The 26,680-nt window shown below is 40.5% G+C and overlaps 2 non-coding genes across 2 annotated transcripts; both read right to left on the bottom strand.

Moving 5' to 3' along the window:
• Positions 1-3,094: 3,094 nt before the first annotated feature.
• LOC116803290 lies at positions 3,095-3,273 on the bottom strand. The gene has a single exon (XR_004363527.1). It is a non-coding gene; the product is annotated as a 5.8S ribosomal RNA (ribosomal RNA).
• A 687-nt stretch (positions 3,274-3,960) lies between these two features.
• LOC116803285 lies at positions 3,961-5,954 on the bottom strand. Its single transcript, XR_004363524.1, has one exon. It is a non-coding gene; the product is annotated as a small subunit ribosomal RNA (ribosomal RNA).
• Between the last annotated feature and the right edge of the window lie 20,726 nt (positions 5,955-26,680).

Raw genomic sequence — 26,680 nt, 5'->3', positions numbered from 1 at the left:
TGTGAGTTACAGAGAAAATTCCCCTTCCGCACACCATATATGACTTACGAATTACAGAAAAATACTCCCTCTCTCGCAATTACCCCTGATCCCCAGGGGTAATCCCGCCGTTGACCCGCGCTTACTTGAATTTCTTCACTTTGACATTCAGAGCACTGGGCAAATCACATTGTGTCAACACCCGCTAGGGCCATCACAATGCTTTGTTTTAATTAGACGTCGGATTCCCCAAGTCCGTGCCAGTTCTGAATTGATTTTAATTGATAATCGTTATAATTGATAAGAACTAATTGGTTTAACCCAAATAGTATTCTTAAAAATTTTAGCAAGAAAGTTCCACAATTGGCTACGTAACTAAACTATCCGGGAACAAGTAACTAACATAAATGCTAGAAACTCTATTACCCAGAACGAGCACATAAACCATGTTATTGTTTCCCAATCAAGCCCGACTATCTCAATCTTCAGAGCCAATCCTTATCCCGAAGTTACGGATCTAATTTGCCGACTTCCCTTACCTACATTATTCTATCGACTAGAGACTCTTCACCTTGGAGACCAGCTGCGGATATTGGTACGGCCTGTTGAGAAGTTTGCGTGTCCCCACCATAAATTTTCAAGGTCCGAGGAGAAAATATCGACACAACAGTATATGTCATGCTCTTCTAGCCCATCTACCATATCTCTCTGCGAAAGACTTCCATGTAGTACGGCTATAAAACAGAAAAGAAAACTCTTCCGATATCTCTCGACGGCTTCTTTATGGTCGTTCCTGTTGCCAGGATGAGCACGAGGCCCATATTTAATAACAAACGGATACTCAACAGGTTACGAATTGGAACCGTATTCCCTTTCGTTCAAAATTATTCAAGTGTATTATATTCGCTTTGTTTATATAGTTAGGCATTTTTGTTTTACTTGAAAATTTTCGGCTTTCGCCTTGAACTTAGGACCGACTAACTCGTGATCAACCACTGTTCACACGAAACCCTTCTCCATTCAGTCCTCCAAGGTCTCATTCGATTATTGCTACTACCACCAAGATCTGTACCAATGGCAGCTCCATGCAGCTTACGCCAAACACTTCTACGCATACCATTGTACCTTCCTACTCACTAAAGTTTCAAAATTTATATCACAAGTAATATAAATCATCTACTTTAGCGGTAATGTATAGGTATACAACTTAAGCGCCATCCATTTTAAGGCTAGTTGCTTCGGCAGGTGAGTTGTTACACACTCCTTAGCGGATTTCGACTTCCATGATCACCGTCCTGTTTTTAAGCAACCAAGCCTTTCATGGTATCTGCATGAGTTGTTAATTTGGGCACCGTAACATTACGTTTGGTCATCCCACAGCGCCAGTTCTGCTTACCAAAATGGCCCACTGGGCACATTATATCATAACCTTGAACTTCATATCAAGAAAGTTAAGGTTCTTACCCATTTAAAGTTTGAGAATAGGTTAAGATCGTTTCGACCTAAGGCCTCTAATCATTCGCTTTACCAGATAAGATTATTTTATATAATATTAAAATGCACCAGCTATCCTGAGGGAAACTTCGGAAGGAACCAGCTACTAGATGGTTCGATTGGTCTTTCGCCCCTATACTCAATTCTGACAATCGATTTGCACGTCAGAACTGTTTCGGTCTTCCATCAGGGTTTCCCCTGACTTCAACCTGATCAAGTATAGTTCACCATCTTTCGGCCACAGCATATATGCTCAAGGTACGTTCCAGTTAGAGGCATAAATAATATAAATATACATTATACATAACTATATAGAACGCCCCGGGATTGTGTTAATTAGCTATAAATAGCTAAAAAACTAATCCCATTTTAGTCAAGTTAATTACGCTATTAGGTTTACATCCCAATAACTTGCACATATGTTAGACTCCTTGGTCCGTGTTTCAAGACGGGTTCCGAAGGTATCCTGAATCTTTCGCATTGTTAATCATACAAGAGCATATAATAAACACAAAATCAATGATAATTATGCCATTATATAATTCCGAAAAATTAACGCTCTGTAATAATATAAATCTATCAGCACTTTATCAAATTAATAACATTTATTCTGTGTTAAAATGCAAGCAATTTAATTGGAATAAACTATAAGTTATATTTATGATAAATTTGGGATATGCTAATAGATTACAATGTCCTTATATGGAAAAAATGCACATTATTCTTAATAATATTATTTAAATATTACAATTTTAATGATGAATTTTCCATAACGGATATTCAGGTTCATCGGGCTTAACTCTAAGCAGTTTCACGTACTGTTTAACTCTCTATTCAGAGTTCTTTTCAACTTTCCCTCACGGTACTTGTTTTACTATCGGTCTCATGGTTATATTTAGTTTTAGATGAAGTTTACCACCCACTTAGTGCTGCACTATCAGCAACACGACTCTTTGGAACATCATCTAGCAATCATTAACGTTATACGGGCCTGGCACCCTCTATGGGTAAATGGCCTCATTTAAGAAGGACTTAAATCATTAATTTCTCATACTAGAATATTGACGCTCCATACACTGCATCTCACATTTGCCATATAGACAAAGTGACTTAGTGCTGAACTGTTTTCTTTTCGCTCGCCGCTACTAAGAAAATCCTTGTTAGTTTCTTTTCCTCCCCTAATTAATATGCTTAAATTCAGGGGGTAGTCCCATATGAGTTGAGGTTGTATATATAACTATATTTGCCATAAATTCTTTATATATAAATGATAAAACAATCAATTAAATTCGTTATAAATAGTTCCAATAGTTCTTGTAAGCAAAGTCATTTTTTATCCATTTAACGAACCAACGAAGAATAATAACAAAACCAAGATTTTTCTTTTTCCGAATCATTAATAAGAGACAATTCTAGATGAAAAATATTTCAATTTTTATGCTAGACATTTCTCAGTATTATTTGATTGAAAAAGAAAATATTTCTCTTCGTTTTTCACATTCAAATGTGAGATAATGTTTTTTATTTCTTTTTTAATATTATGAATAAAATCATTATTTAATCCAATAATATACCATATGCTTATAAAAAATTTATAAACAACTTAATTAGCATAGTCTTACAACCCTCAACCATATGTAGTCCAATCAGCACTATAAAATTAATTAAAGTACATAACAGCATGGACTGCGATATGCGTTCAAAATGTCGATGTTCATGTGTCCTGCAGTTCACACGATGACGCACAGTTTGCTGCGTTCTTCATCGACCCATGAGCCGAGTGATCCACCGCTTAGAGTTTTATAATTCAATTTTATATAATGTCAATATTGTTTTTATTGAAAGAAATTAAAAATACACCATTTTACTGGCATATATCAATTCCTTCAATAAATTTATTTTTATACCTAAAATAAATGTTGCGAAATGTCTTAGTTTCATATAAGCATTATGTATCATAATAATCTGGTTATGGTTTGCTATTTTGGGTGACACATACTGCAAAATTTATATAAAACATTAACCTGATGGATGACAGGTACAAACATTGTATATTTTAGGTTGTTGCATTAGCCAACGTATGCTCATAACATAGATGAACAATACATATTCGCAACGCGTGTATATTATGGTCCATATACACACACACTTATTTTGATTACCACACATTCAAAATTATTTTTATTTTAATTCGACTTCTACTTTCGAATTTAGTTTAGTTTCTTCGATTTCCATTTTCGAGAATTTGTTTTTATAGGAAACGCCGTTGTTGTAGTAAGTACTGCCACAAATACGCACAGCAACATTAATAATGTTAAAGTCTTTTTATGAGGTTGCCAAGCCCCACATATAAAATAAAAGCCATCTTCATTTTATTTTGACTTTAACTTTTGATTCCGTGGAATCATTTTGTAATATTTTTATTTTGGTAAATTGTATTTATTTGTATTATAACAAATATTTATTAACGATAAGGATATTATACAATAATGATCCTTCCGCAGGTTCACCTACGGAAACCTTGTTACGACTTTTACTTCCTCTAAATAATCAAGTTCGGTCAACTTTTGCGAAACAACCGTAACACGCAAGGCGTCACAGTGATCACGTCCGGAGACCTCACTAAATAATTCAATCGGTAGTAGCGACGGGGGGTGTGTACAAAGGGCAGGGACGTAATCAATGCGAATTAATGACTCACACTTACTGGGAATTCCAAGTTCATGTGAACAGTTTCAGTTCACAATCCCAAGCATGAAAGTGGTTCAGCGGTTTACCCGGACCTCTCGGTCTAGGAAATACACGTTGATACTTTCATTGTAGCGCGCGTGCAGCCCAGGACATCTAAGGGCAACACAGACCTGTTATTGCTCAATCTCATTATTGCTAGACGCAATTTGTCCATTTAAGAAGCTAGTGTCCTTATAATGGGACAAACCAACAGGTACGGCTCCACTTACATAAACACATTCAAACACAATAAACATTTTACTGCCACCATGAATGAAGGCTACATAAGCTTCAGCACCATAATCCTGAAGATATCTATTTAATATATTTGAGTCTCGTTCGTTATCGGAATTAACCAGACAAATCACTCCACGAACTAAGAACGGCCATGCACCACCACCCATAGATTCGAGAAAGAGCTATCAATCTGTCTTACACACTTATGTTCGGACCTGGTAAGTTTTCCCGTGTTGAGTCAAATTAAGCCGCAGGCTCCACTCCTGGTGGTGCCCTTCCGTCAATTCCTTTAAGTTTCAGCTTTGCAACCATACTTCCCCCGGAGCCCAAAAGCTTTGGTTTCCCGGGAAGCGACTGAGAGAGCCATAAAAGTAGCTACACCCAATTGCTAGCTGGCATCGTTTATGGTTAGAACTAGGGCGGTATCTGATCGCCTTCGAACCTCTAACTTTCGTTCTTGATTAATGAAAACATCTTTGGCAAATGCTTTCGCTTAAGTTAGTCTTACGACGGTCCAAGAATTTCACCTCTCGCGTCGTAATACTAATGCCCCCAAACTGCTTCTATTAATCATTACCTCTTGATCTGAAAACCAATGAAAGCAGAACAGAGGTCTTATTTCATTATCCCATGCACAGAATATTCAGGCATTTGAAGCCTGCTTTAAGCACTCTAATTTGTTCAAAGTAATAGTACCGGCCCACAATAACACTCGTTTAAGAGCACTAGTGCAGGTTTTAAAATAGGAGGAACATATGAAAAAATACAAGTATTTAATCACATATAAGAACTCCACCGGTAATACGCTTACATACATAAAGGTATAGTACTAACCACAATTGTAAGTTGTACTACCCGTATGAAGCACAAGTTCAACTACGAACGTTTTAACCGCAACAACTTTAATATACGCTATTGGAGCTGGAATTACCGCGGCTGCTGGCACCAGACTTGCCCTCCAATTGGTCCTTGTTAAAGGATTTAAAGTGTACTCATTCCAATTACAGGGCCTCGGATATGAGTCCTGTATTGTTATTTTTCGTCACTACCTCCCGAGCTGGGAGTGGGTAATTTACGCGCCTGCTGCCTTCCTTAGATGTGGTAGCCGTTTCTCAGGCTCCCTCTCCGGAATCGAACCCTGATTTCCCGTTACCCGTTGCAACCATGGTAGTCCTAGATACTACCATCAAAAGTTGATAGGGCAGACATTTGAAAGATCTGTCGTCGGTACAAGACCATACGATCTGCATGTTATCTAGAGTTCAACCAATATAACGATCTTGCGATCGCTTGGTTTTAGCCTAATAAAAGCACATGTCCCATAAGGTTCATGTTTTAATTGCATGTATTAGCTCTAGAATTACCACAGTTATCCAAGTAACTGTTAACGATCTAAGGAACCATAACTGATATAATGAGCCTTTTGCGGTTTCACTTTTAATTCGTGTGTACTTAGACATGCATGGCTTAATCTTTGAGACAAGCATATAACTACTGGCAGGATCAACCAGAATAATGTTTTTCCTTCATATTCCATTCATATTTTTTGAATCGAAATAAGCAATATAATAGATATATAGATTTTTCACTTTATATAATTCCATGATTTTTATTATATTGAATAAAATTCAATATTTCGCCTTTGGGTAAAATTTTAAATATATAAATATAAGTAAAAAATCTATTCGATTACGGCCATTTTTATATAGCATTCGTAATCCATATTTTCATTTTTAATTTATACTTGTTTTACCAATATAACAAGAATTTCATATAATTATTGTAATATATATGTTTCTATAATTTTATCTTTTATATATACATATTTCATTATAAAATATCATTTTATTTCCAACATACATAATTATTGTATCCACACATGTACAATTTTTGTTTAACCAATATAAATATTAAGTTAAATCATTTGCATTTTGAAGATAAATTTAAAATTTATCTCTTTTCATATATCTCTCTGGTAATATATAACATAAAACCAAGCGCATATGATAATATTTCCACATTTAATATATAATTTTATATTTCTTTCATAAGAATCCATATTTGTATTATACCGTAACGATATAATAATCCAACTATACGGCAGGTAATAAATTAATATTTGCCTGCCTCCAAAAATTAACGATAATATATGGAAACGATTTGTTATTCTATATATAATAGAAACTTGACTTTTGTTTCAACGATATTATCTAAAAAGCGTATATTCCTATTATCCGCGGAGCCAAGTCCCGTGTTCTATAGAACTGAGAAACAAATTTGTACGGATAATAATATACTTTATTTTATGTAACCAATATAAACATAATCCGAAATAAATATTTCGAATAATGCGGGAGGTCGGCAACCACTGCCTACCTATAGTAGTTTTTGAACCCACTGTCCTCAAAGCGGGTATTTTCAATTCCGTTTGCCACCCAACATACGGTCTATTCTCTTATATATTAAGAGATTATAGGAACATTTCATTTTTTTTCCATTATTCATATATAATATGATTATTTTTTTTTTTTATACATATAATAAATATTAATTTTTATATGTTTATTATTTAATTTACTCATATTATTGCCAAAATCATATGAATACATATGTTTTGAACAATATGAGAGGTCGGCAACCACTGCCTACCTATAGTAGTTTTTGAACCCTCTGTCGTAATTCCGGTCGTTTACACTACTATACCCTCTCACTATAATGGCTTTTCTCTATAATACTAAGAGAATATGGGAATATCTCAGCATTTTTTCCCATATACATATAATAATTAACCATTTTCATATGTATATTATTTAATTTAATCATATAATTGCCAAAATCATATGAATACATAAGTTTTGAACAATATGAGAGGTCGGCAACCACTGCCTACCTATAGTAGTTTTTGAACCCTCTGTCGTAATTCCGGTCGTTTACACTACTATACCCTCTCACTATAATGGATTTTCTCTATAATACTAAGAGAATGTGGGAATATTTCAGCATTTTTTCCCTTATACATATAATAATTAATCATTTTCATATGTAAGTTAACACAAGCAGTTCTCACGGAGTGAAACTGCTGAATTGCAGGCCATATCCGGTGGTCTGCACGCGCACTAAACAAACTGCTGATCGCGTACTCCAGGTGCAATTGCCCCGAGCCCGCACGGAGCACTCGCGGAGCGAGTGATCGGGCTGACGCAGAAGTGCTGACCTGGCCTTCTGCCAGCAGTTCTGCTGCGGACCAGAGGCCTGGAGTTGAACCGGGACTGAATTCTTAAGTTAGTTTTAAATCATACTCCGAGGCTTACGCCTTGTAATTATAAATACCCAAATATTGTGACCCTCGCCCTAACGGGAGAGTGGTAAATAAATATAACCAAACTAAACAAACGACTTATAATTGTCGCCCAACGAAGAAATCGGACTCACGCGAGACGGAATTCGCGAGAAAAAAAACAATCACCCGAAGTGAAAAGATAAAAAGTGAAAAAACTAAAATCACAAAAAATTAAATAAATTGGACAGATCGAATCAAAAAAAAAAAAAAAAAAAAAACCACCCGAGAGGAAAAGGTCCCAACTTTCACCAAGCGGAAAATTCTTAACCAAATAGAGAGGCAGAAGCGGCATCGGCAGCGACGACAGCAGCAGCAACTGGTGGCGAAGGAAAGCCGTCGGAAATACACCTCGACAATAAAATTAATTTATTAACATGTGAGTAGGCTTTTTGTCCAAAAGTTCGCTAATAAATACGGTCTCATGTGTTAGAAAATTTAAATAAAGAATAGTAAAAAAAATACACCAACCAACTAAATGATATCCAGCAAGTTGTGGAGTTGAAATTTTAGCGAACCACAAATTAATTTGATATTCAACTCTTGCTAAGAAATACAACAAATACGTATAATTAATATTCTACAAACTCTTGATTTAGTTCTATAACACGCGCAAAATTTTTTACATAAAGAACTGTCTCATGTATAGGGATACTGGGAACATTTCCTCAGACGAAGAAGTCCTAGAACTTTTACATAGAAAAGTGCCAGAAATAAATAGAATTGAAATTTCGTCAAACAGTAAGGCAACAGAAATGCAGGCGGAACAAATTGCGAATATGGAGGCTGCCATAGCCTGCGCACTTCAAAGGCAGGAAGAACTATTCGAAGCAAAACTGACCGCAATTATGGGGGAGTTAAGTTTACTTAAAAATAAAAAACCGAAAATCCAGACATTCCAAGAAATCGAATTGAATCCAAACATTGAGTGTAGTGAGCCCCTTGATATGGTCAAGTCTGTTCCAGAATTTGACGGCAAGCAGGAAAATTATGTTTCCTGGAGACAGGCCGCCACTGCAGCCTACAAATATTTGCGCCTTACGAAGGTAGCAGCCGACATTATCAGGCCGTCGGAATCCTAAAAAATAAAGTAAGAGGCCCAGCGTCTGCTGTATTAGCCTCATTTAACACGGTATTTAATTTTCACGCCATAATAGCGCGCTTAGACTTCACGTATGCGGACAAAACTCCGGCACACGTAATAAAACAAGAATTAAGTTTGTCAAGGCAGGGAGAGTTACCCCTACTCAAATACTATGATGAGATAGAACGGAAGCTAACGCTTCTTACAAACAAAACAATAATGACACACGACTCAGCCGCAGCGGCCGTCCTTAATGAGCAACACAGGGATGACGCTTTACACGCGTTCATATCTGGCTTAAAGAAATCATTAAAAATTGCCGTTTTTCCGGCACAACCGCGGGACTTGCCATCAGCATTGGCGTTAGCTCAAGAAGCTGAGTCAAGTAACGACAGAAGTATTTTCGCGGCCACGTTCGCCCGACATAACGAAGAAAGAGCCTATAGGCCAAACAACCAGAAACAAGCAGGTTGGAAAAGTTCGCAGTCATACGGAGAACCCAACAAAAATTCGGGGGCGATTAAAAAGAACCCCCATTTTGTTAGAACTCTAAAGGGAGCAAACAATCCAAGCGGTTCCTTTAAGCAAGGGCCACACAACAGTGCAGGTAATGGCCAAAGCCAACCGGCGCTAAAGCCAATGGAAGTTGACCCTTCCTTCAGGTCCAAACAAACCACAACATGGCAAAGAGGGCGGTCGGCACGGTCTCAGCAAAAAATCAACTTCATGCCGGAAGAAAACACCGACGAAGAAGATTATGACTCCGTTGCTCAGGCAAGCGCCATAGAAATACAGGACGAGCTGGATGCAGAGGACTCCTGCAATTTTTTAGGGTAAAGTCCCTGCTCCCTTACATTACACGTACGGTGGCAGGAGGAGAAATAAAACTATTACTAGATACAGGCACCTCAAAAAATTATATTACTCCACTCCCGGGGCTGAAAGGCGTCGTGGCAGCGGAAAAACCCTTTACTGTAAAGTCAATTCATGGCTTTACCAAAATCAATAAAAAATGTATGGTTTCGGTGTTTAACGTAAAGACACCCTTCTTTATTCTGAACAATCTTAAAGACTTTGGCGGTATTATTGGTCTCGACTTACTTAAACAAGTAAATGCGAAACTTGATTTTACTGGAAATGTTTTAAATACTAGTAACGGAACTGAAAAGATCCAGTTTGCTAGGGCGGAAAACGTTAACTTCATTAAAATCGACGATGGAGACGTTCCTCTTGCTATTAAAAACTCGTTCGATAAAATGATAGTTAAAAATCACAAAGCCTTCGCTGACCCAGACGAGGCATTACCATTCAATATAAATACTATCGCCACAATTAAAACAGATGGGGAGCCGGTATACTCAAAATCATACCCGCATCCCATGGGTGTGACCGAATTCGTCAATGCAGAGGTTAAACAACTTCTAGCGGACGGCGTAATAAGGCCATCCGAATCTCCCTACAACAACCCGACCTGGGTTGTAGATAAAAAGGGAACAGACCAAAATGGGGTAAAAAAGAAGCGACTAGTTATCGATTTTAGGAAACTAAACCAGAGAACGGTTGACGATAAATACCCTATCCCAACAATTTCGACAATACTGTCAAATATGGGAGAGTCAAAATTTTTTACGACACTTGATCTTAAGTCAGGCTTTCACCAGATAGAGCTGGCAGAAAAAGACAGAGAAAAGACGGCATTTTCAATAAACAACGGCAAGTACGAATTTTGTAGATTACCATTTGGGCTTAAAAATGCCCCAAGCATTTTCCAAAGGGCCATTGACGACGTCCTAAGAGATGGAATTTCAAAAATATGCTACGTGTACGTCGATGACGTCATAATATTCTCCAAAACAAAGGAAGACCACGTTAAGGACGTGGATTGGGTTTTAAGAAAACTCTTGGAGGCAGGCATGAGAGTATCCCAAGAGAAATCAAAGTTCTTTAAAAAGAGCGTTGAATACTTGGGGTTCATAGTGTCGCAAGGGGGTCTACGAACCTCACCTGAAAAGGTCAAAGCCATAAAAGAATTCCCTTTACCTAAAACGCTTTTCGAACTCAGATCATTTCTGGGGCTAGCAAGCTACTATAGGTGCTTTATAAAAGACTTTGCGACAATCGCAAGGCCTTTAACGAATATCCTAAAGGGAGAAAATGGAAAAGCAAGCAAATATCAGTCAAGGAAAATCGACATCGATATGACCAAAGAACAGAAGGAAACGTTCAACAGGTTGAGAGAAATCTTGGCATCGGAAGACGTGCTGCTTTCATACCCAGACTTTAAGAGACCATTTGATTTGACAACGGATGCGTCAGGTTTTGGTCTAGGAGCGGTACTATCTCAAGACGGCCGCCCGATCACAATGATATCACGCGCCCTTAGAGATAGTGAAAAAAATTATGCAACCAACGAGCGAGAGCTCCTCGCCATAGTTTGGGCACTGAAAAACCTCCGAAACTACTTATACGGTGTAAAAGGGTTGCGGATCTTCACCGATCACCAACCACTTACCTTTGCCATCTCGGATAAAAACCATAACGCGAAACTAAAACGCTGGAAGGGAATTATCGATGATCACGGCGCCAAATTGGTCTACAAACCAGGCAAAGAAAATCTTGTTGCAGACGCGCTGTCTCGCCAAAAGATAAACGTTCTAAATGACGAACAGTCGGATGTAGCAACGATACACAGCGAACAGTCGCTAACTTACACTATTGACATAACGGACAACCCGGTAAACTTATTCAGAAATCAAATAATAATCGAAGAAGGAAACAGTTTTTCGGTAGACACATTCATCTTGTTTAAAAGCAAGGTGAGGCACATAATAAGGATTTCTAAACGAGAAAATCTTCTTAATGCATTACAAGACGTGGTAAATGCTGAAGTAGTTAACGCAATACATTGCTCCCTACCGATCTTGGCATTTATCCAGCACCGATTAGTTGAATTGTTCCCAAGCACCACTTTCAAGCATGCGAAAAGCTTTGTGCAGGACATAACGGATGCAACTGAGCAGAGAGAAATTGTTATAACAGAGCACAACAGAGCTCACCGAGCAGCACAAGAAAACGTAAAACAAATCTTGAGGGACTATTTTTTTCCTAAGATGCTACGGTTAGCAACAGAAACCACTTTGAACTGCAAGACCTGCTCAATGGCTAAATACAATCGTCATCCATCCAAACAAGCGGTAGCAGAAACACCTATACCTTCCTATGTGGGGGAAATCCTCCACATCGACATCTTTACAACAGATGGAACCCTTTTTCTTACGTGCATTGATAAATTTTCGAAATTTGCCACAGTGCAAACCGTCGCATCGAGGGCTATTGTGGACGTAAAATCTCCCCTATTACACATAATAAATTTCTTTCCAAAAATAAGAACCATTTACTGCGATAACGAGAGATCCTTAAATTCCGAGACCATTAAGACAATGTTGCTAAATCATTTTAATATCACCATTTCCAACGCCCCTCCTCTGCACAGCACCTCAAACGGTCAGGTAGAAAGGTTTCACAGTACCCTGGCAGAAATAGCCAGATGCTTAAAGCTGGAAACTGGCCTAAATGACACAACCGAATTGATTCTGTTGGCAACCAACAAGTACAACAATTCAATTCACTCAATAACTAATGAAAAACCGATAGAAATTATCCACTCGAAGTCTGCGGTATTCGAAGGAAAAATCAGCAGAAAAATTAAACAAGCACAGGAAAAGACCCTTGATCAAGTAAATAAAAATAGAACCTACAAGGACTATCAGGTTGGCGAAAAGGTGTTCTTAAAAACCAACAAACGATTAGGGAACAAGCTTTCCCCACTATGTTCAGAAGAAACCATAGAGGCAGACCTTGGAACCACGGTCTTAATAAAGGGGAGGGTGGTCCACAAGGACAATCTACGATAAACATCTTCGCAAGAGTCCTTACCCCGTTTCCAATCTTTTTATATCTTTTTAGGTTACGGTATCCCACTCTAATTCTTATACTAATAGCTGTTAAGACAGACGCGACGGTACGACTTAACGACTATACGAACGCAGACTACATCCCAATAGAGGACAGTGAAGTCGTCATCTGGGAATCGTACGGATACTTGCAACACTCGACAAACATAACAACGTACGAGGACTACGCCGATCAGACAGAGACAATGACAAGGACATTTACAGACGACCACCGGACACCAGTAATTATGACGGACTTGACACACATTCGCAAATTAGTAGCCACTCTAAGATTCCACCATAGGACTGCTAGGAGTTTAAATTTGATCGGAACGGCACTGAAGGTCATTGCCGGTACCCCCGACTTTAACGATTGGGAAGAAATAAAATTCAATCAAGAGCAGTTAATAAGAACAGAGGAAAGCCAAACAGAATTAAATATCAAATTCCAAACACGATTGAATGAACTTGCAACAACAATGAATCAAATTTCTAAAACTGAAACAAATAAAGAAACACACTTACTGGAGATCATTTTAGCTAAAAATAGAATTGTTATTACAGATTTAGAAAATATTCTTATGGGCTTAACCCTAGCAAAACTGAACATTGTAAGTCCATCAATTTTAGACGAAACCGATATTGGCGAATTCAGAGACAAACAGCCTATTGACATTAGTCTAATAGAGCTACTAGAAGTATCTAGCATAAGCGTATTCCAAAACACAGAAATTTTACACTTTTTAATTAAATTCCCTAACCCTAAGATTAAATGTAAGAAAATTACAATCTTCCCGGTCCAGCACAACAACAAGATCTTGAACTTCGACGACGGAAATCTGGTGGCTGAATGCAGATCCCGGAACATCAACATCGGGAACTGCAAGACGACGGTCGGCGCCACTTTCTGCAAAGAACTGCAGAATGGCACTTGCGCTCAGCAGATAATCTCCGGGGCCTTTGCACACTGTTCTACACTTCCCGGCCACCTGGATCCGGTGACCATTGTAGATCACGGCACTCTCATTGTGAATGATGCCAACGTGACCATAACCGACAACCAAGGGAAAGACCAGAAAGTGTCGGGTACCTACCTGGTAACATACACCGAAAAGGTAGCCCTCAATGGGACTTGGTACATTAATCAGCTAGGGAATTCAGATAAAAAACCTGCTGTGTCGGTCATCGCCGTTGTAAACGTCACGGCTCATCAGAATAGGTTAAGCCTTCCACTCCTCCACGAACTAAGTCTGAGGAACCTTCACCACATCGGGACTCTTAGAGAGAAACTCACCTTGGGGTCCCTCCTCAGCAATTCCCTCGCCATACTTGCTGGCTTCCTATTGTGCTCCACCATTTGGTTGAGCTACCACCACCTAAAGACCAGGGGCCACACAAAGCCAGGAGACAACAGTGATGTGGAGCAAGTGGGTCACCGGGACGGCGACCTCTTAAAAGGCGGAGAAGTTAACACAAGCAGTTCTCACGGAGTGAAACTGCTGAATTGCAGGCCATATCCGGTGGTCTGCACGCGCACTAAACAAACTGCTGATCGCGTACTCCAGGTGCAATTGCCCCGAGCCCGCACGGAGCACTCGCGGAGCGAGTGATCGGGCTGACGCAGAAGTGCTGACCTGGCCTTCTGCCAGCAGTTCTGCTGCGGACCAGAGGCCTGGAGTTGAACCGGGACTGAATTCTTAAGTTAGTTTTAAATCATACTCCGAGGCTTACGCCTTGTAATTATAAATACCCAAATATTGTGACCCTCGCCCTAACGGGAGAGTGGTAAATAAATATAACCAAACTAAACAAACGACTTATAATTTGTATATTATTTAATTTAATCATATAATTGCCAAAATCATATGAATACAATAGTTTTGAACAATATGAGAGGTCGGCAACCACTGCCTACCTATAGTAGTTTTTGAACCCTCTGTCGTAATTCCGGTCGTTTACACTACTATACCCTCTCACTATAATGGATTTTCTCTATAATACTAAGAGAATGTGGGAATATTTCAGCATTTTTTCCCTTATACATATAATAATTAATCATTTTCATATGTATATTATTTAATTTACTCATATAATTGCCAAATTCATATGAATACATAAGTTTTGAACAATATGAGAGGTCGGCAACCACTGCCTACCTATAGTAGTTTTTGAACCCTCTGTCGTAATTCCGGTCGTTTACACTACTATACCCTCTCACTATAATGGATTTTCTCTATAATACTAAGAGAATGTGGGAATATTTCAGCATTTTTTCCCTTATACATATAATAATTAATCATTTTCATATGTATATTATTTAATTTACTCATACAATTGCCAAAATCATATGAATACATAAGTTTTGAACAATATGAGAGGTCGGCAACCACTGCCTACCTATAGTAGTTTTTGAACCCTCTGTCGTAATTCCGGTCGTTTACACTACTATACCCTCTCACTTAAATGGCTTTTCTCTATAATACTAAGAGAATATGGGAATATCTCAGCATTTTTTCCCATATACATATAATAATTAACCATTTTCATATGTATATTATTTAATTTAATCATATAATTGCCAAAATCATATGAATACATAAGTTTTGAACAATATGAGAGGTCGGCAACCACTGCCTACCTATAGTAGTTTTTGAACCCTCTGTCGTAATTCCGGTCGTTTACACTACTATACCCTCTCACTATAATGGATTTTCTCTATAATACTAAGAGAATGTGGGAATATTTCAGCATTTTTTCCCTTATACATATAATAATTAATCATTTTCATATGTATATTATTTAATTTACTCATACAATTGCCAAAATCATATGAATACATAAGTTTTGAACAATATGAGAGGTCGGCAACCACTGCCTACCTATAGTAGTTTTTGAACCCTCTGTCGTAATTCCGGTGGTTTACACTACTATACCCTCTCACTTAAATGGCTTTTCTCTATAATACTAAGAGAATATGGGAATATCTCTGCATTTTTTCCCATATACATATAATAATTAATCATTTTCATATGTATATTATTTAATTTACTCATACAATTGCCAAAATCATATGAATACATAAGTTTTGAACAATATGAGAGGTCGGCAACCACTGCCTACCTATAGTAGTTTTTGAACCCTCTGTCGTAATTCCGGTCGTTTACACTACTATACCCTCTCACTTAAATGGCTTTTCTCTATAATACTAAGAGAATATGGGAATATCTCTGCATTTTTTCCCATATACATATAATAATTAACCATTTTCATATGTATATTATTTAATTTAATCATATAATTGCCAAAATCATATGAATACATAAGTTTTGAACAATATGAGAGGTCGGCAACCACTGCCTACCTATAGTAGTTTTTGAACCCTCTGTCGTAATTCCGGTCGTTTACACTACTATACCCTCTCACTATAATGGATTTTCTCTATAATACTAAGAGAATGTGGGAATATTTTTCCCTTATACATATAATAATTAATCATTTTCATATGTATATTATTTAATTTACTCATATAATTGCCAAATTCATATGAATACATAAGTTTTGAACAATATGAGAGGTCGGCAACCACTGCCTACCTATAGTAGTTTTTGAACCCTCTGTCGTAATTCCGGTCGTTTACACTACTATACCCTCTCACTATAATGGATTTTCTCTATAATACTAAGAGAATGTGGGAATATTTCAGCATTTTTTCCCTTATACATATAATAATTAATCATTTTCATATGTATATTATTTAATTTACTCATACAATTGCCAAAATCATATGAATACATAAGTTTTGAACAATATGAGAGGTCGGCAACCACTGCCTACCTATAGTAGTTTTTGAACCCTCTGTCGTAATTCCGGTCGTTTACACTACTATACCCTCTCACTTAAATGGCTTTTCTCTATAATACTAAGAGAATATGGGAATATCTTAGCATTTTTTCCCATATACATATAATAATTAACCATTTTCATATGTATATTTTTTAATTTACTCATATAATTGCCAAAATCATATAAATACATAAGTTTGAACAATATCAGAGGTCGGCAACGGTCTTTCCTCTATAATACTAAGATAATATGGGAATATTTCATCATTTTTTCCCTTATACATATAATAATTAATCATTTTCATATGTATATTATTTAATTTACTCGTATAATTGTCAAAATCCTATGAACACATAAGAGAATACAATATGAGAGGTCGGCGCAACCATAATATAGTAGTTGATGACGAGGTGTTTGGCAACTTGACACAATTCATTAAAGCCTTTATATTAATTATATGATAGGGACAATATCATATGCGTCACTAAATTGATGACGAGGTGTTTGGCAACTTGATACAATTCTTTAAAGTCTTTATATCAAAAATTATATGATAAGGACAATATCATATGCGTCACTAAATTGATGACGAGGTGTTTGGCAACTTGACACAATCCATTAAAGTCTTTATATTAATTATATGATAGGGACAATATCATATGCGTCACTAAATTGATGACGAGGTGTTTGGCAACTTGATACAATTCTTTAAAGTCTTTATATCAAAAATTATATGATAGGGACAATATCATATGCGTCACTAAATTGATGACGAGGTGTTTGGCAACTTGACACAATTCATTAGAGTCTGTATATTAATTATATGATAGGGACAATATCATATGCGTCACTAAATTGATGACGAGGTGTTTGGCAACTTGATACAATTCTTTAAAGTCTTTATATCAAAAATTATATGATAAGGACAATATCATATGCGTCACTAAATTGATGACGAGGTGTTTGGCAACTTGACACAATCCATTAAAGTCTTTATATTAATTATATGATAGGGACAATATCATATGCGTCACTAAATTGATGACGAGGTGTTTGGCAACTTGATACAATTCTTTAAAGTCTTTATATCAAAAATTATATTATAGGGACAATATCATATGCGTCACTAAATTGATGACGAGGTGTTTGGCAACTTGACACAATTCATTAAAGTCTTTATATTAATTATATGATAGGGACAATATCATATGCGTCACTAAATTGATGACGAGGTGTTTGGCAACTTGATACAATTCTTTAAAGTCTTTATATCAAAAATTATATGATAAGGACAATATCATATGCGTCACTAAATTGATGACGAGGTGTTTGGCAACTTGACACAATCCATTAAAGTCTTTATATTAATTATATGATAGGGACAATATCATATGCGTCACTAAATTGATGACGAGGTGTTTGGCAACTTGATACAATTCTTTAAAGTCTTTATATCAAAAATTATATGATAAGGACAATATCATATGCGTCACTAAATTGATGACGAGGTGTTTGGCAACTTGACACAATTCATTAAAGTCTTTATATTAATTATATGATAGGGACAATATCATATGCGTCACTAAATTGATGACGAGGTGTTTGGCAACTTGACACAATCCATTAAAGTCTTTATATTAATTATATGATAGGGACAATATCATATGCGTCACTAAATTGATGACGAGGTGTTTGGCAACTTGATACAATTCTTTAAAGTCTTTATATCAAAAATTATATGATAGGGACAATATCATATGCGTCACTAAATTGATGACGAGGTGTTTGGCAACTTGACACAATTCATTAAAGTCTGTATATTAATTATATGATAGGGACAATATCATATGCGTCACTAAATTGATGACGAGGTGTTTGGCAACTTGATACAATTCTTTAAAGTCTTTATATCAAAAATTATATGATAAGGACAATATCATATGCGTCACTAAATTGATGACGAGGTGTTTGGCAACTTGACACAATCCATTAAAGTCTTTATATTAATTATATGATAGGGACAATATCATATGCGTCACTAAATTGATGACGAGGTGTTTGGCAACTTGATACAATTCTTTAAAGTCTTTATATCAAAAATTATATGATAGGGACAATATCATATGCGTCACTAAATTGATGACGAGGTGTTTGGCAACTTGACACAATTCATTAAAGTCTGTATATTAATTATATGATAGGGACAATATCATATGCGTCACTAAATTGATGACGAGGTGTTTGGCAACTTGATACAATTCTTTAAAGTCTTTATATCAAAAATTATATGATAAGGACAATATCATATGCGTCACTAAATTGATGACGAGGTGTTTGGCAACTTGACACAATCCATTAAAGTCTTTATATTAATTATATGATAGGGACAATATCATATGCGTCACTAAATTGATGACGAGGTGTTTGGCAACTTGATACAATTCTTTAAAGTCTTTATATCAAAAATTATATGATAAGGACAATATCATATGCGTCACTAAATTGATGACGAGGTGTTTGGCAACTTGACACAATTCATTAAAGTCTTTATATTAATTATATGATAGGGACAATATCATATGCGTCACTAAATTGATGACGAGGTGTTTGGCAACTTGACACAATCCATTAAAGTCTTTATATTAATTATATGATAGGGACAATATCATATGCGTCACTAAATTGATGACGAGGTGTTTGGCAACTTGATACAATTCTTTAAAGTCTTTATATCAAAAATTATATGATAGGGACAATATCATATGCGTCACTAAATTGATGACGAGGTGTTTGGCAACTTGACACAATTCATTAAAGTCTGTATATTAATTATATGATAGGGACAATATCATATGCGTCACTAAATTGATGACGAGGTGTTTGGCAACTTGATACAATTCTTTAAAGTCTTTATATCAAAAATTATATGATAAGGACAATATCATATGCGTCACTAAATTGATGACGAGGTGTTTGGCAACTTGACACAATCATTAAAGTCTTTATATTAATTATATGATAGGGACAATATCATATGCGTCACTAAATTGATGACGAGGTGTTTGGCAACTTGATACAATTCTTTAAAGTCTTTATATCAAAATTATATGATAAGGACAATATCATATGCGTCACTAAATTGATGACGAGGTGTTTGGCAACTTGACACAATCCATTAAAGTCTTTATATTAATTATATGATAGGGACAATATCATATGCGTCACTAAATTGATGACGAGGTGTTTGGCAACTTGATACAATTCTTTAAAGTCTTTATATCAAAAATTATATGATAAGGACAATATCATATGCGTCACTAAATTGATGACGAGGTGTTTGGCAACTTGACACAATCCATTAAAGTCTTTATATTAATTATATGATAGGGACAATATCATATGCGTCACTAAATTGATGACGAGGTGTTTGGCTACAGGAAAAAATCATTTATTTATCGAATCATCAAGCAAAGGATAAGCTTCAGTGGATCGCAGTATGGCAGCTGCTCAACCACTTACAACACCTTGCCTGTTACAAAAGTCGTTTACAATTGATTCTAGGCTTTGTCATTGTATTAAATAATGCTTTTATATGTAACTAGCGCGGCATCAGGTGATCGAAGATCCTCCTAATTTACTATGTTACAAATTACATTGGCATCACATCCATTGTCGTTTATAAAATAAATTATAAACTTTAAATGGTTTAGAAGCCATACAATGCAAATTGCCCCTTATTTATCATTGCAGTCCAGCACGGATACGACCTTAGAGGCGTTCAGGCATAATCCAACGGACGTAGCGTCATACCACTGTTCGCTCGAACAAGTATTGTGCCATTGGTCCGTACCTGCGGTTCCTCTCGTACTACGCAGGAATGCTGTCGCAACAACGTTTTGTCATTAGTAGGGTAAAACTAACCTGTCTCACGACGGTCTAAACCCAGCTCACGTTCCCTTGCATGGGTGAACAATCCAACGCTTGGTGAATTTTGCTTCACAATGATAGGAAGAGCCGACATCGAAGGATCAAAAAGCGACGTCGCTATGAACGCTTGGCCGCCACAAGCCAGTTATCCCTATGGTAACTTTTCTGACACCTCTTGTTAAAAACTCTTTAAACCAAAAGGATCGATAGGCCGAGCTTTTGCTGTCCCTGTGTGTACTGAACACCGAGATCAAGTCAGCATTTGCCCTTTTGCTCTATGTGTGGTTTCTGTCCGCACTGAGCTGGCCTTGGGACACCTCCGTTATTATTTGAGAGATGTACCGCCCCAGTCAAACTCCCTACCTGGCAATGTCCTTGAATTGGATCATACCTGAGTAATTGGAGTTATACCAAATTTTCAAATCAAAAATACATAAATGCATCGTTTTATTAAAGAATTTGTTTGCGATTATATAACAAACTCGTGATACTTTGATCAAGAAGCTTGCATCAAAACCCAATACCATAAGATATAATAAATATATCCGTATAATGGCTAGGAAATGATACACGTTCCATTTAATCAAGTAAGTAAGGAAACAATAAGAGTAGTGGTATTTCATTGACGATACCAAACCGAGGTCTAATATCTCCCACTTATTCTACACCTCTTATGTCTCCTTACACTGCCAGATTAGAGTCAAGCTCAAAAGGGTCTTCTTTCCCCGCTAATTATTCCAAGCCCGTTCCCTTGGCTGTGGTTTCGCTAGATAGTAGATAGGGACAGTGACTTTCGGACCTCTCCGAACTTGTTTTACGTGGCGTGTTCCACACTGAAGGGATTACAACCACGACACCCTGAACACCCACAAGTGGTGCATGTATCAACATGGTGCATGAGTCTGGATACGCCAGACAAACGTCCCGGACTGGAAGCTATAGCTATGTACATAGCGACCACCCCGGTAGCAATTCGAGTACTTGCTTGCCGGGCAAGCACTCCCCCTTGCTGAGGAGCGAGATCTACCTAAAATCTCTACTGATCTCTGGGTCACAGCACCCGAGTTTTGCGCAACTAGCACCGTAACTCAAACGTCGAACACGAAGGCTCTACCCGCGATATGGGTATCAACCACAGCCACCACGATACTCCCACCAGGGGGCCTACCTCAATGTGCTGTCTTGGAGCAGCACAACCCGTGGTACCGAAAGAGAGGCTCGGTGGGCCTCCTCCTTTTGCTCCGACAAGCATGGTTAGAGGAACCAGTCGCTATATTAGTCGCCTCTTACGACAAGCAATAGCGGGCTGTGGAAGTATTCTCGCCCGCTAACCACACGGCGAAGTTTTGGGCTAAATACCCCTCCTCCTACGGAACACCTCGTCCGCAAACGCTGCCAGCCGTTGAATCCTCTGCTGATCTTCCAGGATTCTATTGAAGGTCCAGTTTTCGCCAAGGCGCTGCACTCCAAGTCCATCGAGGTTTCGCAAATCTGCATATAGAGGACAAGCGCACAATATGTGCATCCAGTCCTCATATGGATCACCACAAGCGCAAGCAGTGGTATCGCTGAGGGCTCTCCCTTGCAAAAATGCGTTAAACGACCCGTGACCTGTCAGCAGGAAAGACGTCCTCATCGAGAATCCAAAGCTTGGATCTCGATAGGCGAGAGTGACGTATGGGATGAACTTGTGCGTCACCCGTCCTGGTTCGCTGTCGTCATCCCATCTGTTTTGCCAATTCTGCAGCAAGCACTCCTCTAGGCGAGTCTTCCTCTGCTTCCAGCTTAGACACGTAGTGTCCTCGCCGTATAGCCAGTCGTTCTCCTCCAGCGGGTATCCACGCTTCAGCTTGTACTTGACCGCTAAAAACTTAGCAGCCAAGTCAAGCGGGGGAGCTCCGCCAAGTACCTGCAGTGCCACTGTGGACACTGTTCGGCATACCGAAAGGCATCCAAGCAGGATTAGCCTCTGGCAGGAGGCTAGTCGTCTCCGGGCGGCTACCTGTTCGGCGGTGTCATACCATACCGGGGCACCAAACAGCACACAAGGTGCCATGAGTCCGTCATATATGGTCCGCCTGGCTCGAGGACTGAAGCCCCAGTCGGCTCGAAGCACACGCGCCAATGCTCCAACGACTCCGGTCATCCGCTGGCGAAGCGAAGCTATGTGCGTGAGGAATTTCATTCCTTCACTGACCGTGATGCCAAGGTACCGACAGCTACGCACATACGGAAGGTTCGCTCCAGCAAACCTCACCGTAGGCGCACGTCTCAAGGCACCTTTCAGCAGCATTATTACCGTCTTGCTGGTCGAGACGGTAACGCCAACTTCCGCTCCCCACGCTTCTACGATGGACATCAGCTCTGCACCTTTTTCCTCTAGCTCAGCTCGGGAATTTCCCTCGACGAGAAGCAGCAAGTCATCCGCGTATGCACTCAGCTGGCAATACGGCTGGAGACGCTGAAGCAGTACATCCATCAGTATGTCCCAGATAAATGGGCCACTGATTGACCCCTGCGGGCAGCCTCTAGTTACCGGTACATCCACAGTACCGGAACTGCTTCGGATCACTGCTCTTCGGCCGGAGAAAAAGCTCTGCCACAAGCCCATCTCCCGGCATCCCAAGTCGGCTAGTCGGCGGAGTGCAGCACTCCATTCGACGTTGTCGAATGCTCCTTTGAAGTCCACGAATGTGCCGAGCACGTATTGCGCCGGGCTGGCACAAACACTGCTCTTCACGTGCCTCCAAGCATCCTCCACACATCGTCCTTGGCGAAATCCAAATTGCCATCTGCAGCCTTCCGGAAGAACTTCTCTCACACGATTCACCATGATGGCCTCGAGCACCTTACCAAAGACTGGTAGCAAGCATATTCCTCTATATGAGGAGGGCTCACATTTGTCCTTATCTGGCCCTTTGAGCAGCGAGACAACTCGTGGGCACTTCCACTCAGCGGGAAAGTATCCTAATCGGATGCATCGGGAAAACAACGATGCAAGGTGCTCGGGTATGGCGCGCCAGACTGCCTTGCAGATAGTGCCATTAATGCCGTCCAAGCCGGGAGAGCGCCTGCTCTTCAACCGGGCAACACATGCATCAACCTCGAATACTTCGAGGGCCGGTGGGACTTCCTCCGCGATGGCAGTCGGTGCTTCGGACTCCGCAACTGGGAAGAAATTGCGGAGGAGCACTCGTGCACAGTCACCCCAATCGGTGATCATCTCGCCATTCACGCGGAGGCACCCAATCTCCGTGCACTTCCTGCGGCCTCGGCAAATCTTATAGACGCGCCCCCATGGGTCGTCGGCATGATCTCCCACGAAGCGTTTCCACTCATCCATTTTCGCCCTCCAAATGAGCTTCTTGTAGTTGGCTGAGGCCCGCCTCAGGTCGACCAATACACGCTCTATTGCGGCATCATCATCATGACGCCTTCCATTTTGAAGTAGGCGACGAAGTCTCCGGACTTCGCGCCTTGCATCACAGAGGTCGGCAGTCCACCAACGTGCTCTCCTGTTGGGCAATCGGATGGACTTTCTTCCCAGCGCAATATCACATACATTATGTACTATACTGCGCAGGGTCGAAACTTGCTGGTCCAACGGCGACTCTGAGAAGTTTTCCGGAAGTTCGGCTGCTCTACTCACCATTTCCTCCTTGAACAATCGCCAACGTGCATTGGAGAAGTTCCAGGACGGCACAGGAGCTATGCTCTCAACTGCGCGCGCGGTAGTTGGTTCGGCCACAACAGTAATGATGTTGTGGTCACTCAATTCCCACTCGTCCACTCTCCACTCATATGTGGCCCACATAGATGCTGCCTCATTGACGATTGTCACGTCGATATCGCTTGTAGCTCTGTAATTATCGAACGTGTACACCTCTGTTGACTGGTTTAGGGCGGCGACTCTTGCCTCCAGCATCCACTCTGACAGCAGCTCACCCCGTCTGTAGTTAGCTTGCCCCTCGGCATGACGAGAGAGTTTGCTAAGCCACATGGGGGACACTGCATTCGCGTCGAGGCCCAGGATTGCGGGGGTTCTGCTGGCCTGCAGCAGGACCGCATCCATGTACCGGATGTACGGTTCCAGAGGTGCATCATACTGGCAGTATGCGGCGCAAAGGAAGATTGAGCCAAAACTCCCTTTCACGACCAGACATACGCCATAATCTGTGGTGAGGGTCTCCACTGGCATACAGATGGCTTCCTGGTGATCCACTAGGATGGCTGCCTTCCCTCGCCGATCGATGAAAATTCTCATTCCTTCAGGCAGCACATCCATTCCGTCCCCGCCGAGATACGGCTCCTGCACCAGCGCGAACATAGACTCCGATCTCCTGAGTCGGACTCCGAGCTCGATGGTCGCAGCTCGGCCTCGGCCACAGTTCGCTTGGATGAAGCTAAACATTAGTGTCTAGCTTGCACCCTCGCCAGCAACGCCCCGTATATCGGGCAAACGCTCGAGAGCATGTAATGCCCCGAGGGTTGCCCTCTGTGGCGGCAGTTCCGGCAGTCCACCGGGTTTTGGCACTTTGCCGCAGTGTGGCCTTGTTGCCCGCACTGGCGACAGACACTATCCTTCTGCCGGCATTCGCTGACCTTGTGGTCGAAACCCACACATCTGTGGCAGGCGTATGTGCGGACCTGTGACCGGCATCGGAATGAGAACCACTTGATGTAGACACGACCTACATCAAGCTTCGCCATCGCCCGGTCGTCAACCTCCAGCGTCACATTTACTGTGGCGCCGTCAGCTACCGACCACGCCTTGGTCACCAGGTGCACTGACTTCTTAAACTGGGCCAGATTCATTTCGCTGTCGAAGTTGTTTTCGTGGAGCTCCTTCATAAACTCCTCAGGGCCGATAGCTGTGTCGACGTCATATACGACGACCTTCGGCTTCTCGGCCGCATTCCGTGCCACATTTAGGCCAACCTCGGCGAATCTTTTTGAAGCGACCACCTTCTGCAGCTCTCCCACCGAAGGAGTGCGAATGATCGCACCACCACCTCGACGGAGCTCACGGACCTCGTGTACTCTGACTCCGAGAGAGGGTGCAACCATCGTTCGCACCTTTTCCGCTATGTCTTTCCCCGATAGCGCAGGGTCGTCGCACTTCACCACCGCTGACCACGTCTCGCGGACCTTGGTAGTCCGCGGGGCAGCGATGGGTGCAACCTGCTGCATCTGGGGAGCATTGGCGGCCGTATTTTTCAACAGATTCAACGACGGCGGCGGCGGTGGCGGCATAGCAAGCCGCGTCTCCAGCTCTCCGCACCGGAGCATTAGCGCCAACACCAGCTCATCGTAGCGGCTGATAGCATATGAGAGCTCTTCCGTGTCCACTTCTCCTAGTCTGCGGAAGCTGCTTCTCACCATGCGCTGTGTGGCCGACAGCTCTGCCATCATGGCTGCTTGCCCAGCACGGGCGGCAGCGGTGGCGGCAGTGGCAGTGGTGGCAACAATTTTAGCAGCAGTGAAAACGGCGGAGGCAGCAGTGTGGTCGGCAGCAGGGGCAGCAGTAGGATCAGCAGCGGTGGCAGCAGCGTGGGGGGGGCAGCATCAATGGCAGCGTTCTCCGTAGCCGCCCGGGCGTCCTCCAGCGACGAAAACGGCTCCTCCAGTACCCCAACGGGTTCTGGCACTCCATTCGATGCCAGGGCAACCAATTTCGCCTGCGTTGGCGCCGAGCTCTTAGATGCCAGATGGCTTCTGCGCCTGCCTCGTCTGGACTTCATCGAGGCACTACTTCCGCTCAAGGCACTCGCGCTGCTGTCGCTCTCCATCGGCATAAATACGATGGTGGCTCCACCTACCGTCGACGCCAGCAACCGTATGCTCGTTTACTCGCTGACAAAAGGTAGTTGCTCTGGAACTCGAGCTCCACCTATCGGTAGAGTCTGGTAGCACTAAAACTCTCCCTAGACACAAACCTTAGCAGTGACTCCCACCAATAAGCTTTGTGACAGCTGATCAAAAAGCTTACTCGAAAAACTTACTCGTAAGTTCGCCTTCAGCACGTGCTAAGTGGAAAATTCCCAACAATTAATTGTTAATTACTTCCAAACCGCTTGTTTATAACACACGAAAATT

Source organism: Drosophila sechellia, unplaced genomic scaffold (assembly GCF_004382195.2).
Source record: "Drosophila sechellia strain sech25 unplaced genomic scaffold, ASM438219v1 U_41, whole genome shotgun sequence".
Taxonomy (NCBI): domain Eukaryota; kingdom Metazoa; phylum Arthropoda; class Insecta; order Diptera; family Drosophilidae; genus Drosophila; species Drosophila sechellia.
This window is presented reverse-complemented; position numbering and strand designations above follow the sequence as displayed.